Genomic DNA, 12,248 nt, shown 5'->3' on the forward strand with positions numbered 1-12,248 from the left:
TATGTTCGCCTGTCTTAACTCATCTCCTTCCGCCTTCTTCAGACTGTGCGGCCTCATGGCCGCGGCATGCGATAAGGGATCAGCTGAGGCCGCACAGTCTGAGGCAGGTGTAAGGACATGAGTGAGCGGCGAACATATTTGCTGCACAAGGCCAGGAATTCCAGACCCGCAGTGTGAATTTTAGAAATCACACTGTGGGTGTGGGATTCATGGCCATCGCTAACCGCACTGGCCAACATGAAATGAGGTCAGAAGATTGGCAGCGCTCACAGTCACAGGGCGTTGCCAAGGGATAACACAAGAGCGCAGACTCCTGTACAGCAAATAACAACGCTCAGGAAGCAGTGCCCAGCACAAAGGCGTTATTTTTCGACACCTGTTTTGCGTGTCATTAAAAAGACAAGTCACGCCTACAATACAGTTCTACTGTACAATGGGCAAAATAGTGTACGTCTTTCATTCTGCGTGTGCAATGAGCAAAATGTAAAGAGCAACCTTTCACTTGTGTAGCATTACTGTTGCACAAGATGTGGCTCTTCTAAATTTAAACACCTGAGGGTGGGTTAAAGGTGACCTTTGAAATTGGTTCAATTAGGCTGCGGCTTACACTCTGCTCCTCTCCTCCTCCTGCTGACCCTGGGCTCTAACACCGCCAGTTGGGGCCCGGACGTGCTAGCTGCACAGAGAAAAACACCAGCCAATGTGTCAGTGGGGTTCAGCTACGCCAGCTGTTCCCCAGCTGTGTAGCCAGCAACGTGTCCTGCAAACGCAACGCAGACACAAAGCTGCCTCCAGTGCAGGCTTCGGCCTACACTCTGCTCCCCCTGCTTACCCTTTGCTCCAACACCGCTAGTTGTGGCTTTAGGAAGACAATCTTGAATAGGCAACGCATCCGGGTTCCAGCACCGTCAGCTGGTTCTCGCCAGTGTTTTTGTCACGGGTACTCCCTCGTGCCCAGCCTGGTTCCAGCACCGTCAGCTGTTTCCGGGTACTGTCAAACTCACTGAGACACCTATGCGTTGCCCCGTCGTGTTGCGGTCGGGTTAGCCAACTCCAGGGTGCCTCCAGTTTAGGAGCTTCCTATGTGGGCTGCGTGAATTGGCAGTCAAGGCTGGTTCTGTAGTGCCAGTAGGCCCAGCTCCCCCTGTAGGACTGTTGGGGTTCGGTAACTGCGGCTGCCTCGCGGCCTAGCTGTTCTCTCTTCTCCTGTGGACCTTCGGGTCCACCACCTGGTTCCAGCACCGTCAGCTGGTTCCGGGCAGAGCCTTTGGCTTAGGTGCCTCCTCCTGGGTATCCGAGTTCCGCCAATGTCAGGCGGTCCTTGGTAGTGCTTTTAAGCGCGGGCACCTACAGCTTAGTAACCGGGTTCCAGCACCGTCAGCTGGTCCTCGGTCATGCCATTGGCTCTTGCACACTGGGGCAACGCATCTGGGTTCCAGCACCGCCAGCTGGTTCTCGGCAGTGTTTTTGTCACAGGTACTCCCTCGTGCCAAACCTGGTTCCAGCACCGTCAGCTGTTTCCGGGTAGTGTCAAGCTCACTGAGATGCCTATGCTTGCCCCGTCGTGGTGCGGTCGGGTTAGCCAACTCCAGGGTGCCTCCAGTTTAGGAGCTTCCTATGTGGGCTGCGTGAACTGGTAGTCAAGGCTGGTTCTGTAGTGCCAGTAGGCCCAGCTCCCCCTGTAGGACTGTTGGGGTTCGGTAACTGCGGCTGCCTCGCGGCCTAGCTGTTCTCTCCTCTCCTGTGGGCCTTCGGGTCCACCACCTGGTTCCAACACCGTCAGCTGGTTCCGGGCAGAGCCTTTGGCTTAGGTGCCTCCTCCTGGGTATCCGAGTTCCGCCATCGCCAGGCGGTCCTTGGTAGTGCTTTTAAGCGCGGGCACCTACAGCTTAGTAACCGGGTTCCAGCACCGTCAGCTGGTCTTCGGTGCGATTGGCTCTTGCACACTGGGGCAACGCATCCGGGTTCCAGCACCGCCAGCTGGTTCCCGGCAGTGTTTTTGTCACGGGTACTCCCTCGTGCCCAGCCTGGTTCCAGCACCGTCAGCTGTTTCCGGGTACTGTCAAACTCACTGAGACACCTATGCGTTGCCCCGTCGTGTTGCGGTCGGGTTAGCCAACTCCAGGGTGCCTCCAGTTTAGGAACTTCCTATGTGGGCTGCGTGAATTGGCAGTCAAGGCTGGTTCTGTAGTGCCAGTTGGCCAAGCTCCCCCTGTAGGACTGTTGGGGTTCGGTAACTGCGGCTGCCTCGCGGCCTAGCTGTTCTCTCATCTCCTGTGGACCTTCGGGTCCACCACCTGGTTCCAGCACCGTCAGCTGGTTCCGGGCAGAGCCTTTGGCTTAGGTGCCTCCTCCTGGGTATCTGAGTTCCGCCATCGCCAGGCGGTCCTTGGTAGTGCTTTTAAGCGCGGGCACCTACAGCTTAGTAACTGGGTTCCAGCACCGTCAGCTGGTCTTCGGTGCCATTGGCTCTTGCACACTGGGGCAACGCATCCGGGTTCCAGCACCGCCAGCTGGTTCCCGGCAGTGTTTTTGTCACGGGTACTCCCTCGTGCCCAGCCTGGTTCCAGCACCGTCAGCTGTTTCCGGGTACTGTCAAACTCACTGAGACACCTATGCATTGCCCCGTCGTGTTGCGGTCGGGTTAGCCAACTCCAGGGTGCCTCCAGTTTAGGAGCTTCCTATGTGGGCTGCGTGAATTGGCAGTCAAGGCTGGTTCTGTAGTGCCAGTAGGCCAAGCTCCCCCTGTAGGACTGTTGGGGTTCGGTAACTGCGGCTGCATCGCGGCCTAGCTGTTCTCTCCTGTGGACCTTCGGGTCCACCACCTGGTTCCAGCACCGTCAGCTGGTTCTTGGCAGTGTCTTTTGCTCTTGTACCTTCTGCTCCCCATCCTGGTTCCAGTACCGTCAGCTGGTTCCGGGCAGAGCCTTTGGCTTAGGTGCCTCCTTCTGGGTATCCGAGTTCCACCAACGTCAGGTGGTCCTTGGTAGTGCTTTCAGGCACGGGTACCTCCTGCTTAGTAACCGGGTTCCAGTATCGTCAGCTGGACCTCGGTAGTTCCATTGGCTCTTGGACCTTCGGCTACCCATCCGGGTTCCAGTACCGTCAGCTGGTTCTCGGCAGTGTCTTTTGCTCTTGTACCTTCTGCTCCCCATCATGGTTCCAGTAACGTCAGCTGGTTCCGGGCAGAGCCTTTGGCTTAGGTGCCTCCTTCTGGGTATCCGAGTTCCGCCAACGTCAGGCGGTCCTTGGTAGTGCTTTTTAGCACGGGTACCTCCTGCTTAGTAACTGGGTTCCAGTAACGTCAGCTGGTCCTCAGTAGTTCCATTGGCTCTTGGACCTTCGGGTAGCCAGCCGAGTTCCAGTTCCATCAGCTGGTTCTCGGCATTTTCTCAGCCTTCTTGTACCTTCTGCTACGTTTTCAAGTTGAAGACCCTAAAGACGACATCACGGAAGACCACCCCTAAGATGACGACGACGACCCTGGAGATGACGACCCTGAAGACCACCCCGATGACGACGACGGCGGAGACGACGACGGCGGAGATGACGACGGCGGAGACGACGACGGCGGAGACGACGACCCCGGGAAACGACGACATGGAAGACCGAGAAGCAGAAGAACAAGAGGCTGCAGAACAAAGAGCAGAAGAACATTAAGCATAACACTTAATATCAGAGCAAAAGATATGTAAATTATATGCAGAAGAAGACTAAGCAGTGTATGGGGGTGAGTCCGTTCCTCCTCGTGGTGCCCCTGGATAAAGCCTGATGCTGCAGGCCAAACTGAATGCGGACAAATGTAACTTTTGTGACTGGCAGAACGGAAGGTGTAATCTTCAAACTTTTATAGATAACAACTACGGGAATGCCTGTCACAAATGTGAATATGATGTAAAAGTAGAATAGGAAGAATAATAATAGTTGGATAAAATGAATATGAAGAATGTAATAAAAAAAAAAAAAATTTAGAAGAAGATGAATAAGGTGAAGAAGTTGATGTCAAAGATGCTGATGACGATGATGAAGATGAAAGTGTGGGAAAATTAAAAAAAAAAAAAAAAAAGGGGAAGGGCGTGGAATAGTGAAACATCAATATTTAAAAAAAAAAAATACATAGTCAATATCTTTGTCAATCCTAACGTCTTTAAAAAAATAAAAAATCATGTTATTCTATTTGATTGGGCTACGCCTCTATGACTTTAATGTCTCCACCACCTCCCCAAATACATCCTGCATTATTCTTAGTTGTTCTCCTTCATGTAGAATAAACTTACAAGGAAAGAAAGGCTTTATTTTAATTCTGATATTTTGGTCCCATTGACTTGCATTGGGATCGGATATCGGTATCGGCGATATCCGATATTTTTTGAATATCGGCCGATCCAATCCGATACCGATACTTTCCGATATCGGAAGGTATCGCTCAACACTACTTATAAGTAATGAAAATGTCCAGCAACTATGTTATATGAAGCAGAGTGTGACCGGTATTTATAAGTAATGAAAATGTCCAGCAACTATGTTATATGAAGCAGAGTACGACCGGCACTTATACAAAATGAAAATGTCCAGCAACTTTAATGGCAGTCCAGCAACTTTAATGGCAGTCCAGAAATATGCAGGTGATGTTCAGCAATGAGGAGGATTTCCAGTGTCCTACTTTAGGGCTGAAAAAGTCCCGCAAAGTCCAGCACCGCAGCCCGCACAGACACAGTTCAAGAATTAACAATATACAAAAACCCAGACTCATGGGAGCGAGTGGCCCAGGAATAAATCCCGGCCCCTCTTACTACAACTCCCAATGCATCATATACAAAAACAGGAGGAAAACGGGGAGTGTTTGTAAAAATAGTACAAAATTTTATTACAAGTAAACACTAAAAAACATACATTTAAAAGACACCAAATACAGATACCGTGAGGGAACCTCAAAACACCGGACCGGAATAGTACAAAACAACTTCTAGTGCATAATCATGTACTCAGCAAATGAAGGATCAGTAGCCTCCAAAAGAGCCCCCGTCACAGGTTGTATCACCTGCCCATATAACTCACATATACCAGTCATGCCTATCCGACATATAATCCATAGAGGTTAGGCTAGGGAACAACCCAGGAGGGGGTTAATGTGAGGAGTGTAAGCGAAGGGGCATAAGTAGCAAGCCTAATAGCGTTAAAGAAAGCCCCACCAGAACACTGCTCACAACCGGTTCTTACTGAAGGTGCTGAGGAACCCCTGAATCGGGCGATGCCCCCGACGCGCGTTTCGCTGTAGGTCCGCACGCTTTTTCAAGGGGGTGTGTGAAAAAGTGTGAAAAAGTGAGCGGACCTACAGCGAAACGCGCGTCGGGGGCATCGAAAGTGGCTTGGTTATCGTGGGCCAGTTGAATGGCCACCAGAGTCTCCTGATCTGACCCCCTTAGACTTTTATCTTTGGGGTCATCTGAAGGCAACTGTCTATGCTGTGAAGATACAAGATGTGCAGCATCTGAAACAGTAGATACTGGAAGCCTGCGCTAGCATTTCTTCTGCGGTGTTGCTATCTGTGTCAAGAGTGGGAGAAGAGGGTTGCATTGACAATCCAACACAATGAGCAGCACTTCGAACACATTTTATAAGTGGTCATAAACTCGTAAATAACTCATGAAAGAATAAAGTTACATTAAATCCAAGCACACCATTGTTTTTGTGTGAAATTCACAATAAGTTTGATGTGTCACATGACCCTCTTCCCTTTGAAAAAAATAAAGTTGGCCATCCAAAATGGCCACCTTCAAAATGGCCACCATGGTCACCACCCATCTTGAAAAGTTTTCCCCATCCCATATACTAATGTGCCACAAACAGGAAGTAGATGTCACCAACCATTCCTATTTTATTTAGGTGTATCCATATAAATGGCCCATCCTGTATTGCAAATATTCTTATTTTCATGTGTACGATTGATTTATGAAATAAGAATGAAAACAATGGTTACACTTACACATTGGGAGTATATTCACATGGGCTATATATACATCAGATGTCATTCTTTGCAATGCATAGAGATGAATGTGGAAAAACTTTGCAGCTTTCATGAGAGCAAAATCTGTAGTGGTTTTTGTCACTGTAGATTTTGCAACAAATTTTATAATGCAGGAGGTCTGCAGCGAAAAAGTCTCATAGGAAAGTTCCCTGAAGATAATAAAAAAGTTCAGCTAACCTTCCTCTGAATATCTTTTTTTAAATGGAGTGAATAATATGCTTACATAATATATACATTCTCTTGGTTACTACAAACTACTTTAAATAAATCGTTCCACACAGTTGCGAATTTACAGCAATTAAATCTTAATCTGTTTTATGTCCATTCATCTTATCAGTCTCCCAACAGGACAGACTATTCAGAGTCAGGCCACCAACAGAACTGAAACTTGCCAAGATAAATATTTTCCATCAAGAATTCACATGCATACCTAATGAAATGGGCATCATTTTTGTGTTCTTATAGGTCTTAGTTTTTCTAAAAGATTTGTAATGAAAATATTTCATGACCTGTTGATATATTCATATGGTGGTTTGCTTTGGTTTAAAAAATACTTGGCATGACAAATAACTAGAAAGCAAATATACAGGTAACACTCAGCTAGATGACATTTCTCATACTTCCAGAGATATAAAACCCAGGAAAAAAAAAGAAAATGAGCATAAACTCTACAGCAAGTAAATAAGTAAATAGTAATGGTACATGTAAATAACATAGGGTGCTTAATTAATGCTATTTTGATTTAAAAAAAACTCATAAAAGCCTTACTAATTACTTACATGCTGTAGGATATGCTTATTTTCTTTTTTTTTCCTTGTGTTGTGTCTGTCAAGTGGCCACAGTGTTAACATGCTCTTATACTGTGCACGTATACCAGTTTATAATCTGGCTCATTTTTTGGTTTTGCAGCAATCTCTTGTACTTAGCTCAAAAACAGTGGCCGTGCCCCCTGTTTGTACAAAGTATTTCATCTGTATAACCTCCCATGGGTGAGTGTCTCAGTTGGGGCTCTGTCATGCTCTGTCCTTGTTCACACTGACACCATTTGAGAAATGGGAAGGTTTTAATGCTTATCAGGTTAGGACCATTCTTATGGGTACACCTTGTCATGGTGGGATTGCTTGTATGATTTTTTCATCAAAATAGCATTAACTAATAGGGATGAGTGCATGTGCTTGGTGATACTCAGATATCACTCAAGTATCTGGGTGCTTGGATGTGCTCGGCACAAACTGGTGTTTTAAACTCGAATCCCCGCCCTGCATGTTTGGCACCTGTTACACACCCAATAAACATGCGGGGATTGCCTGCCATTTTCTAGTCAATGTTATACCGGCCTTATCGACAGGCCCAAAAAAATTCTTCTGTTACTAACGTAATACATTAGGGGACATGCGACTTTGAAATTGTTTGTAGCATCTAGTAAATGTTATACAAGCCTTATCGACAGGCCCCCCAAAATTCTTCTGTTATTAACATCATACAGTAGGGGACATGTTACTTTGGAATTGTTTGTAGCATCCAGTCAATGTTATACAAGCCTTATTGACAGGCCCCCAAAAATTATTCTGTCACTGACGTCATACAGTAGGGGACATGTCACTTTGGAATTGTTTTTAGCATCTACTCAATGTTATACAGGCCTTATCGACAGGCCCCCAAAAATTCTTCTGTTAATAACGTCATACAGTAGAGAACATCTCATTTGAAATTTTTTAGAGCAGATTTTATTTGTCATGCAGGTCTCATCGATACTGAAACAATTCTTTCTGCTGTGAATAACGTGATTCATCACAAAATATTTCACCTCCTAATTTTGTGTCGCTGAAATTCAGCGGTGTGCAGAGTAAAAAAAATATTTCTAGTTGCTAATAGTGTGCTCCTAGCACACTATCTGAGCAACATGACTGGGAAAAAGTGAGGTCGTGGAGGAAGTTGGATTAGGCTTGTTGTTCGATGTGTATGTGGTGTTAATGTTTCTGAAAGCACTAGTGACCCACTAACATGACGTCCTATCCAAAGACAACTGACAACTTCTGTTATTGAATGTTGTAGTTTTTAGTGTGCTGCATTGTTCTTGCATATCTGCAGCCTCTGATATCTTTAGTGGGGCTTATGTACCTGCTGTTGCTGCAGGAGATGTTAACACTAATTTGTGGAAATGTGAACAGTCCTGTTTGGGCATCCATCTGCTGAGTTGGGTATACTGGAAGCCCTGTCAGTCCCTATTATTTCTACTGTGGTAAAATTGATGCCACTTTGTTAGAGTCTGACGCTAATTTTTGTAAATGTGTAGATTCCTCATTCGGTCTCCTTCATGTGTGTTGCCTGTAGCAGTAGGCCTCTGATATCCGAAGTCGTCCACTGTCTTTGAGTCAACTACCCTTGTTACTATTCTTACATTTTTCTGACAATAGTAATCTACAAAACTGATATGTGCACCACCTGAGTGTGGCTGATCATCACTTTAAATTTTTTTTGGGGGGTTTATCACTTATATAATGCCAATCATTCAACATTCGCTTCACAGACATTACTGGCACTGTCATCATTGGGACTCACAATCTAAATTTACTATCTGTATGTCTTTGTAGTGTGGGTAGAAAAATAATTACTAGGAGTAAACCCTCACAAACATGGGTAGAACATACAAACTCTTTGCAGATGCTGTCCTTGGTGGGGTTGTAACAGGACTGCAGCGCTACAAGACTGCTGTTTGTGCATTCACAACTGAACGTTTCTGTGGTTTCAAGGCTATCATTGTGATTCAAACTGTGTGCCTCACTGCTGTGTTGGGGAAAACTACTGTCAAGATTGTCTTCCAGCATGTTTTGATACTGCAGCATGGGCGGGTCCCTGAGGAAGTGAGATCATTTGCACGCAAAACACGCATCAGGGTACATGGCCGAGGATTAGACGGGATCTAGCAACATCAATGGGTAATTATTCCCTTTGTTTACTCTAGTTACTACAACATAGGAATGACAGGCATATAGAGCTACTTAGCAATCAATGGAGTGACGGTGCTGTGACCTGGGGAAAAATACTTTGCACTTTTGCTAGTTATATACAATGGGGCACTAGTACATGTCACAAGGCTATTATTAGCAGCTTTACCACCTATGCTTGCCATCCTATTTCCCTGTTTCCCTGTCTTATTCAAGGCCGTTTTTTACACCTATGGATTTGTTCACTGAATTATGTACATAAAACCCATGTTATGTTTTGTCTAATATTTATTACCTATGTATGGATTTTCAATCAAAAGCACATTTTGGTACTTTTGACTCTATGTTCTCCTGATCAAGCAACCCTAGTTGTTTAGTAGTTTGGTTCTCCAACCCCTGTTGTCTAGTAGTTTAGTCAAACATCTTATGGAGTACAGTGGTTTATTTCTCCATCCCCAAGCACCCTGCAAGCCTTGGAGATTGCAAGACTTGCGGAGAAGCCCCTACAGCCACCAGAGTCACCCAGTGCCCAGTGATCTAGATATAACGTCCCTGTCCATGCTTGCTCATCCAGATGTCATTGTTGAAATGCAACCTGGCAGACATAGAATTTTTCAGGGAACGGGTGATGTTCTCTGTGACTTTTTGCTGTAGTGCAGGCACATCTTTCTTAGAGAAGTAATGGTGAGTGGGCAACTAATACTGGAGTGACTGTGACGGCCATCAGCTTTTGGAACCCGTCTATATCCATAAGGTGGAAAATCTGCATTTCCATGGCCAACAGAAAATACTACAAAAGATAAGGAAGCATATGCCAAGTAAAATAAATATATTTTTTATCGAATAAAAAAAGGGATAAAAAACCTTACATAAAATCACTTTTTAATGGAGATACAAATGCAAGAATAAACTGACTACACAGACAATGTAGCAACATCAAGATGATCAGTGTCATAATAAGTATTCATTGAAGGCCCAAAAATTGATACAGGGAACCCAATCATGGTAAATCTCTCAAACATAAATTAGCAATTAATATCAATAGAGATCCACACATGACAGTGTATATCCCATAAACAATCAATCACCCCATAGGCTCATGTATATATCACCACTGGCATGTGGGGGTTCCACATTGAAAAAATAATAATAATTTTTGAGTGCACCATAGACAGTCTAGCAGCAAACTGCATATATTCAAATATATATATATATATATATATATATATATATATAGTTAAGCATAACCAGTAGAATACTGTATTCAAAAAGCATACACAAATAGTTGTAGACTAGATTAATGTCCAGAAAAAACACCAGACAGTATACATAAAATATATTCATGTACATTGTAAGGCACAGTGGCTATGCATCATAAAGCTGTCAGATAGATAATACAGACTCCTATAAAGTGCAACAGATAAGTCCAGTATGTTGGTAACAGGATATAGCAGCAACTAAGTAAAGTGTCTATAGTGCATATTTGGCTGAATGAGGTATATTATCTGGTAGTACAGTGCTGAGCCCCGATGCGTGTTTCACGTGTTGCTTCTTCCTGAGTGGGTATAATACCTGTAGAAGCGCAAGGGAGCGCAAAACGGCCATCGTCCGATTTTTTTCTTCCCGTTCTACACCCCCCTACTGAAAATGTTTTAAATTGTCACAATAAAGATTGGATTTTAGAAACGGTGAGTGCCACCCTTTTTTCTCTTCAGTATATGGATGATCACAATAATTAGTTCTCAGAAAAGTAAGACGGCTGGATGGCTTATCCACATGGAATATGTGTATATCCCGCCGTACGATCACTGCTAACTCCACGATAAACCTACACTCATCGATGCCAACAACAATCCTGTTTTTAACCCATTAAATAAATACAGGCCAATTGGATGCCCTTTTTCTTTTGAGGTTCACACCATCAGGGTGTTTCATTCCCTCTCCATCAGTGTGGCAGTCATATACCGGCCCCCAGTCTCACCCACCCTCTTACTTGACCACTTTTATGCAGCCCCACTTCATGTCCACAGAATTTAAAATCCTTATCCTGGGAGACTTCAACAGCTCCACCTTCCCAACTGCATCCCAGCTTCTATCTATAGCCAATTTTCGTGGCCTCTCACAACTTTCAAACTCTGAGACACACAAAGATAGTAACACCCCTGATCTGGACTTTGTCCAGTTCAGTTCAATCTCCTACCTAGATGATTCACCTCTTACCTTTTGTCCCCCATGAAATTAGGAGTATAACTGCAACTTAGATATTTTTAGGTGCTCCCTAAAAACACATCTGTTTAGAGCAGTCTATCGTGTTACCTAATCAAAGTCCTTTTTTATGTATAGCTTATTCTCTACTTCTCTGAACATAATTAGATATCAACCTCAACCGTACACAAAGGCTCATGCAGCCTTTATTTACCCCCCATTTCCTCAAGATGATTGTACCATCATTGTAAATAAGCACCTGTAATTGATGTCACCCCCACCTCACTGTAGATTGTAAGCTCTGAAGAGCAGGCTCATCATTATTTTTGCTTTAATTGTTTGATTATCTTAAACTTGGTAACTTTTGACTGTTTTATATGAACTGCTGACTTGTAAAGCTATTGTGTTGACGATATATATAAATAAAGGTTGTTATTATTTGCAGATTGAAGATGGTGATTCAAGCTGTTAACTTTGCCATGTGTAGAAGCATAGAATCTTTTACAACAGCATAACTCCACAAATGAGGGTTTGCTGCTGTGCTGACACAGGGTGGAGTAGGGTGAACATGACAAGCTGCTGGACTGTGAGAGAGGTGCAGGCAAAGATGTTACGGTGGATTAAAAAGATGGGGTGTGCTTGGTATGTAAGATCAGGCATGTCCAATTCCATATCAGCTGACAGGCTCTCAGTCAAAACAACTGTAAGGGGTAAGCAAGTGAGGTTCTTCGGCTGGAGACCTGTGAGACAACACTTGCCACTGTGAAGAAGAAGGAAGAGTCAGAAGATGCGGTTGATGCATGTAGTACTGAAATTATTTCATTTTTTAACTCTACTAGGTTGCTTTTAAAAAAGCAGACAGCTAACATGATTTTTTTGATTTTTGCAAAAAAAGACCCAACATAGCCAACTGCAGAACCGCGAATGCTGCTGTACACTGACAGAGTTGGGCCTCAGCATGCATTGGTTGTCGTGGTTGCATGACTCTGTCTACATAACCTCCTCTTCTTCCTCCTCCTCCTCTGCTGAACTACTTAGCTGCATGCCTCTGAGTTTACACTAAGTGT

This window comes from Ranitomeya imitator, chromosome 1 (genome assembly GCF_032444005.1).
Source record: "Ranitomeya imitator isolate aRanImi1 chromosome 1, aRanImi1.pri, whole genome shotgun sequence".
Lineage (NCBI taxonomy): Eukaryota > Metazoa > Chordata > Amphibia > Anura > Dendrobatidae > Ranitomeya > Ranitomeya imitator.